This window comes from Euphorbia lathyris, chromosome 3, assembly GCF_963576675.1.
Source record: "Euphorbia lathyris chromosome 3, ddEupLath1.1, whole genome shotgun sequence".
NCBI lineage: Eukaryota > Viridiplantae > Streptophyta > Magnoliopsida > Malpighiales > Euphorbiaceae > Euphorbia > Euphorbia lathyris.
The window spans coordinates 106127660-106134888 of record NC_088912.1 but is presented as its reverse complement, the minus strand read 5'-3'; the positions used below and the strand labels follow the sequence as shown (position 1 = coordinate 106134888).

At 36.0% G+C, this 7229-nt stretch overlaps 1 long non-coding RNA gene across 1 annotated transcript; it reads left to right on the top strand.

Moving 5' to 3' along the window:
• Positions 1–4542: 4542 nt before the first annotated feature.
• Positions 4543–6371, top strand: LOC136224004 (uncharacterized). Its single transcript, XR_010686247.1, has 3 exons — positions 4543–4743; positions 4879–4973; positions 5808–6371. It is a non-coding gene; the product is annotated as an uncharacterized lncRNA (long non-coding RNA).
• The last annotated feature ends 858 nt before the right edge of the window (positions 6372–7229 follow it).

Genomic DNA, 7229 nt, shown 5'->3' with positions numbered 1-7229 from the left:
CTTGGCCACTGAGTAAAACTACTCAGCCCCAACTAATTTTCACTCTGAACTTAATCTTTCGCTTAACTAAATATCAAAACTGAGTAAAGTGAAAATGTTCCAAGTGATGACCTTACTTTGAAAACTGACCTTAGACTTACTTGATTAAACCTTAAAATGTTTAAAGTAAAACTAAGTCAGTGGTTCAACCCTTATGGGGGAGAATCGTAAGAAGTTAAGAAAAGGTCAACCATCATGGGGGAGCTCAACACTGAGTTCCTTATTGAATATTTTTTCCAACATCAAAATGGGGGAGTTTGTTGAAACACCTTTCCACATGATTTTGATTTGATAAAATTATTTAACAAGAATTAAATCTCCATGATAAAAATATTCTAACACATTAAATTTAAATGCTTTGATTTATTCATACTAATGTGTTTGTTCAATGTTGAGTTATTTAATCTATAAGACATTAAGTTGTAAGGCCCAAAGGCCCACAAGAGAAAGTCAAGCCCAAGTCAACGGATGAAAGCCTCACGGCCCAAGAACAAAACGCAGCTCATACTGAACAAAACGCAAGTCCAGCAATGAGAAGGATCGAGAAGCCTTCGACCAAAATCTTCAAGACGAAGCTGCTGAGTTGAGCGATAAGGAAGTCAGGTCAGCGGCTGACCTGGATAAACTTGAAGACAAAGTATTTCTACTTCGGGTAAAAGTCAGAAAACACAGAAAGCTGTCTGGAAGACTTTGCCATAAATGTGGAAACATTCTGTCTTGCCTTACGAAAAGCTGCTGAGCACTGTCGAAGATAGAAGATACAAGAATTTGATTGGCCGAGGACGCTGGGCACGTACTGAGTGAAAGCGACAGGAAGCCGTTTCCCTCCAACGGTTATTTCGAAATTCGAAATTACCGGTGCATCAAGTGTCACTATAAATAGGCCACTCAAACGCTTCATTCGATGCAGATCTTCAATCAAGTCGAAATGCTGACCAAATTGATATTCGAAGTTCTGTGAGAAAAGCAAAGCAAATCTTACACCAATTCCAATCTTGTGTAAAAGTCTAGAGTGATCTCATTCATCTAAAGTGTCTCAGCAATTGTTGTTTAGGACAAACAAACACTTATCATTTCTAGAAGTATAGAAAGGAGAAACTGAGTACTCGGTCATAGTACTCAGCAGTAGAAATAGGAGTGCGTAGAGGAATAGAGGAAGGTACTCTTGTATACTCAGTTGTCTATTGTAAAGGGTTTGTGCTCTACCTTTAAAGAGCTCTGTAGAGGATTCTGAAAATCTCAGAAGGAATTCCGGGGACTGGACGTAGGCAGAGAGGCCGAACTAGGATACGTATGCTGAGTAATATCTTTCTAACCCTTGTCTCCTTAAATTATTGCTTGCTATAACACTGCCTAGTCAAACGCTAAAAAGAACATAAGCTGAGTTGAGTGAACTAAGAAGCTGAGTTCAGGAATAGACTCAAGGGCTATCTCCTGACTCAAGGACAGATTCAGACTTAGTCAACCGTTGACTAAGCATGTATCTAAAACTTACTTAGTTTCACTGTGCTAAAAGACTTCGAGAAAGTCTAAGTTAAAAATTAACAGTCAGCCAAACGTGAAATTTTTTAAATAGTTCCTAACCCCCCCCTTGGAACTAATATTGTCACGTTACACGGGACCAACAGGCACCATGTTTGTTTACTGCACCATTCAATTTCAAAATAAAGATAGAAGCATACAATAATAACGTAAAATGATAAAGAGGAAGGGTATTAAAATGGACTTTATTTATTTATTTTTTCATTCGCTTTCTCTATTACATGTCATGAAAGCGACACAACTCTTTTGAGTTTTCTTATTTTAATCTGATTCTCTATTTCCTATTTGTTTCTGACATGCATTTTTTCTTTCTATTTGTTTCTAACATGAAAAATAAAGTACATAGTACCCCCCCTGCACTTAAATTGGATAATGTCCGCATTGTCGAGAGTAGAAGCAAAATAATTGAAAAGTTAAAGTTAAGGAAATATAGTACCTAAAAATCTGCGGGTGAACCGGACCGTGATGGCATGAATTGAACATTCTTCAAAATCTCCACATCTTTGTCGATTTTATCGACCTTATTCATTAAATGGGCATTATTTTCATCAAAACGGTGTAACCGTGTCAAAACCAGCTTCCAACCCACAACTTCTGAGTTATCAGCATCAGTTCCATCATCATCATCATCATCATATGTTTCCTCATCCCTCTCACTATATTTTTGTCCCGGCTAGAAGTTCCAGCCTTACAAAAAATGTACAACCAGTAACTTTGCAGCTTTTTGTTATATAGGATAAATGCCCTGAGATCTTCAACCAAAACAGCCCTCTTGAGAAAATCAAAGTCAAGCAAAGCTATATGCGAACTCGGCTTATCTCGACATTTTCTCCTCAATAGGTTTCCCAAAGTTCTGTTGGTCATTTTAGTTTGCCCATCCTTTTGTGGGTGGGCGTGCTAAACTTCAATATCGTACCAGGAATAGCCCACAAAATACGATAAAAATAACTCACAAACTTGGTGTCTCTATCCGACACTATGCTCTTTGGGACCCCATGTAGCCTCACAACTTGCCGAAAAAATAACTTAACTATGGCCGCAACATCATAGATAAAGGATGAAATGAGCCATCTTGGAAAACTGGTCCACCACTACAAAAATAGAATCCATACTATGTTGCATCCTCAGTAACCCCAATATGAAATCCATCAAAAGGTCCTTTCAAATAGACTTCGGCACTGGTAACAGCATATGTAAACCCGCATTAATGGCATGCACTTTCAAAACTTGACAATCCCCACATCGTTCCATAATATAGGACATATCTCATCTCATCCTTGGCCAATATTAACGGGTACTCACATTTTGGAAGGTTTAATACCTACCAAAGTGTTCTCCCAAGACTCATCAATGCAATTTCCAGATCACTCTCTCTTAGATCGATGTACCCAATAGATATTCGCCATTCCCGATTCAGTCTTGACACTCCTTCCAAATGCTCCCAAAATATGGATCCTCTCGATAGTCTCCTTTAATATGCTTGTCGCAACCGGATTTCTTCGGGCGCGGGCGCCGGGCGTTAAAAATCGAGTTAATTAATTAATAGTTTTTTATGTTTTTGAACTATTTTATAGAGTCACCACCAATCAAAATTAAGGCGTGATTGGACACCGAAATTGGGTATATTTTAATGGATAAGGGGGTCTGCGAAATGGAGATTTTAGGTTCGTTTGTCGGTTACGCGTAGGGAAGAAAACTTGGAGTAATCACTCTACCCCGTCCAAAATTGGTACTAAAAGATGTGATTTTTGAATTAAACTTACTTGATTTATCTGATTCATTTCTCTTTATTTTATGTTTTTTTATAATAAAGGCGTATAAGTTTGGACCATTTACTTTAACCGAATTCATACCCCTATAGCATAGGCGTATGAATTGAGCCATTTTATTTTAATTAACTTTATTTCGACCGCTTTCCATACTCCTATGACATAGGTGTAGGAATTGAGTCGTTTCATTTCGATTAATTTGATTTTGACTGTTTTCATACCCCTATAGCATAGACGTATGAATTGAGCCGATTAATTTATATTCATTTTGTTTTTTATCGATTCCATACCCTTATAACATAGACGTATGAATTGATCCGTTTGATTTCGATAAATTTCATTTTGACCGTTTTTCATATCCCTATGACATAGGGGTATGAATTGAGTCATTTTATTTAAATTAATTTGATTTTGACCGCTTTCATACTCCTATAGCATAGACGTATAAATTGAGTCGTTTTTGTTAAAATTAACTTGATTTTGACCGCTTTCATACCCCTATAGCATAGACGTATGAATTTAGTCATTTCATTTAAAGTAACTTTATTTTAGACCGATTTCAAACCCCTATTATATAGACGTATGAAATGGACCGTTTCGTGTTAATTCATTTTATTTTGACCGCTTTCATACCCCTATAACATAAACGTATGAATTGGGCCGTTTCATTTTAATTAATTTTATTTTGACCGACTTCGTACCCTATGACATAGGGGTACGAATTAAGTCGTTAATTTTTATGAATTTTAAGACACCTAATCTATACTTTTCTAGGACATAATCACATAAAGAATTTTAATATACTTTCAAGAAAATTTAGTATGAATTAGTTCATTTATCTTCATTATTATTTTTATATGGATATAATTATTAAACTTATTTGGAAGACAACATCTAAAGAAAGCACATGTATATTGTATCTACACATATTGAAATTAATATGAAAATCATATATCTAGTTTGTACCTAAACTATAGACAATTAAATGTTTTAATCCTTTCCATAAAATAAAAATAAAAATGTTTCAACTCTTATTAAGTGGGCTAGGAAAGAAAGAAAAAAGTAAAAGAAGAAACAAGATGGGTTGGGTTTCAACCAAATCAGAATGTTGATTTACCCATAACCTATTAACCTTAAGCCCTTCCTTTTATTTATATACTACTCAACAAACCCTAAATATCTTATTTATCTCACGCCTCTCTTTCTTCTCCTAAGATGGCAGATTCCGTCCTTCCTATAGCTTCTCAGGCGTCGCCCGTTAACTCCGGCGACAACCCCCTAATGGTGGCTACTCTCAACTGTGATGGTGACTCTAGCGGCGATCCTCCTCCTGGTTATCGGGGATCTACTCTCTCTCCTTCTTTCTCGTTTAAACCGACCGTGGTTCTTAGAGGTATAGATTCCTTGCATGTCCGATTTTTACATCTTTCCTTCATCCGTTTAGCGTTTTTCTTTGATTATTAGTCTCTTTTACTTCTTTGTATGCTCTCCCTGAAAACTAATCCTATTGTAATTTGTTTAATTTTAGTTTGTGGATGGAGGGAGGATGAAATGTAGAACCCTATTCTATTCTGTTGGAGTTTGAAGTTTCTCTAGGCAATTAAATTCAAGATTAAACAGGAGGTAATTTAACCCATAATCATATTATCTTTTCCCTTTTTTTTAGATTTTTTATTTGTGTTGAACATAGTTTTGGTATTTTCAATTTACCTTGTCATCTGAATGGGAACATGGACATTGAAACGGTCGATAAACTAAGTTCCACATTGTTAGACGTTAGAAGTTAGAAATTTGACTCTGGCAGATTGCTTGCACACTTCTGTATGATATTCTTATTGAAATGGAAGTTAGTAATTAATATGCTAATTTTCTATGGCTCATATTTGGTTCATTAGGGGTATTTCACGTTTTTCTTGAGCATGAAGATGGTGGAGGGACTTGAGTCTAAGTGTAAGATAACTAGCTAAAGGTTTTCATTTATATTAGATAGAAATGAAATCTGTGAAATGTATTGTTGGTGTTATGAATGCAGGGTTGAAGGTTTTAAGTGAGGTGGAAGAATGCAGCACATCCTTCCACCCGTTTAAAAGACCTTCTGGGAAAAGTTAGTTTGTCCCTATAGCATAGGAACTCCCCAAAAATTCTCATAAATTCTCATTAACGTGCTTCTTAACGACAATACATATGATTGAAGAAAATTCTGAGAAAAGTCGGTTTGTCCCCGAATATCCTCATTTTCTTGAATGACACATGATGAACAAATATTGCAGAGACTTAGGGTTGTATATAAAGAAGAAAATTTACCTGAAAAAGAAGAACGATGAATTGTTGCTTTCGGTCTGTTTGATGCTACGGTCATTCTCTTTGTTGTACCTTTCCTTCCTTTGTTTGATTGTATTTCCTGGACTGGTTCTTTCGCTTCCATTATTATTGATGATATTGGCTTTATTTTGACAGGGTTGTAGTGTCCGATGAGGAAAAAAAGGGTGTAATAGAGAAAATCTACAAATGGAGAAAAAGGGAGGCATTGCTCTATCCTCCTCTCAAAACTAGCCAGAACCTGAAGTTTAGCTGGAGAAGTCTGATGAAGGCCAAAAGTGCTTGAAAGAGAGCAGACAGAGGAGTCATCAGACACCCTTCCATCTTCTCTGGCTCTTTTTCAGATTAAGAAGTCAATAGGGTGAAGATGAAGAAAAAATAAGAAGGTCCACATTGGACAAGTTTCTTCCAAAAAAAATCCCCCCGTTGTCTGCTTTTTGGCTCTCTGAATAGAGAGCCAACCAACTGGGCGGCAATGGCATGGCTCTCTAAGTAGAGAGCCAAAAAAGCTACTACTTGGTGGCCAAACAGTGCGACGTGGCCACTGCCTTGGCCACCAGGAAATTACTTCCTTATATTTTTTGTATTTTATATTATGTTTGTTGTATCCCTGTATTTTTATCTTTGGTGGGCTTGCTGGCATTCCAAACCACCTGAACCTTTTGTAATTCTATAATTTATTAATAAAAAAAATCATTTTTTGTTTTCCTTTTCTCGTCTAGTTAAATTTTGTTTATCTTTAATTAAACTAATTAAATGCTTATCACAAACATTACTTATTAACAATGTTTTTATTATTTGTTTAAATGTAAACATCAAATTGTACATTAATATCATTTCCTACCTAATATTCTTTTAAATTAATAACTAATATCAAATCAATTGGTTGAATTTTTATGATATAAATATTTAACTATTTTTACGAATTATACTGCTATATTTTTTCTTTTTCTGTAAACTGTAATTAAGAACAGTCTATAACAAAATGTAAGTACTAAATATAGCAAAATACTGATATATCTAGTAAATACATGCAATGTAAATATTTATGAAATAAATTGGCTAAAATGATAAAATTATAAAAAAAATAAAAATTTACCCCGGACAAAATGGGTATCTACAATGCTCAAAGTCTCCTAGCTCAAGAATTACTGTTTTAAGGAGTGCGACCTCCTACTCAAGGCATTCACCACTTTGTTTTGTTCACCCGACTTATGGAGAAGCTTGTAAGGAAACTTGTCCGCGAAGGCAGCCCATCTAGCACATGCATAGGGCTTCGAAGCTGTTTTTGACTTCCTAGATACTTGAGGGCTTGGTGGTCCGTGTACAACATGAACTATTTCCCACTGACATAGTGCTCCCACGTCTTCAAAGCCCGGACCACCGTATAGAATTTCTTATCATATGTGGCCCACTTTTTCCTTGAGTCACACAATTTCTCACTAAAGTATGCAATGAGCCTCTTCTCTTGCATAAGTACTCCCCCAACTCATACGCCACTCGCATCACACTTTACCTCAAATGGCTTGTTGAAATCCGGAAAAGCTAGGACCAGAGCCG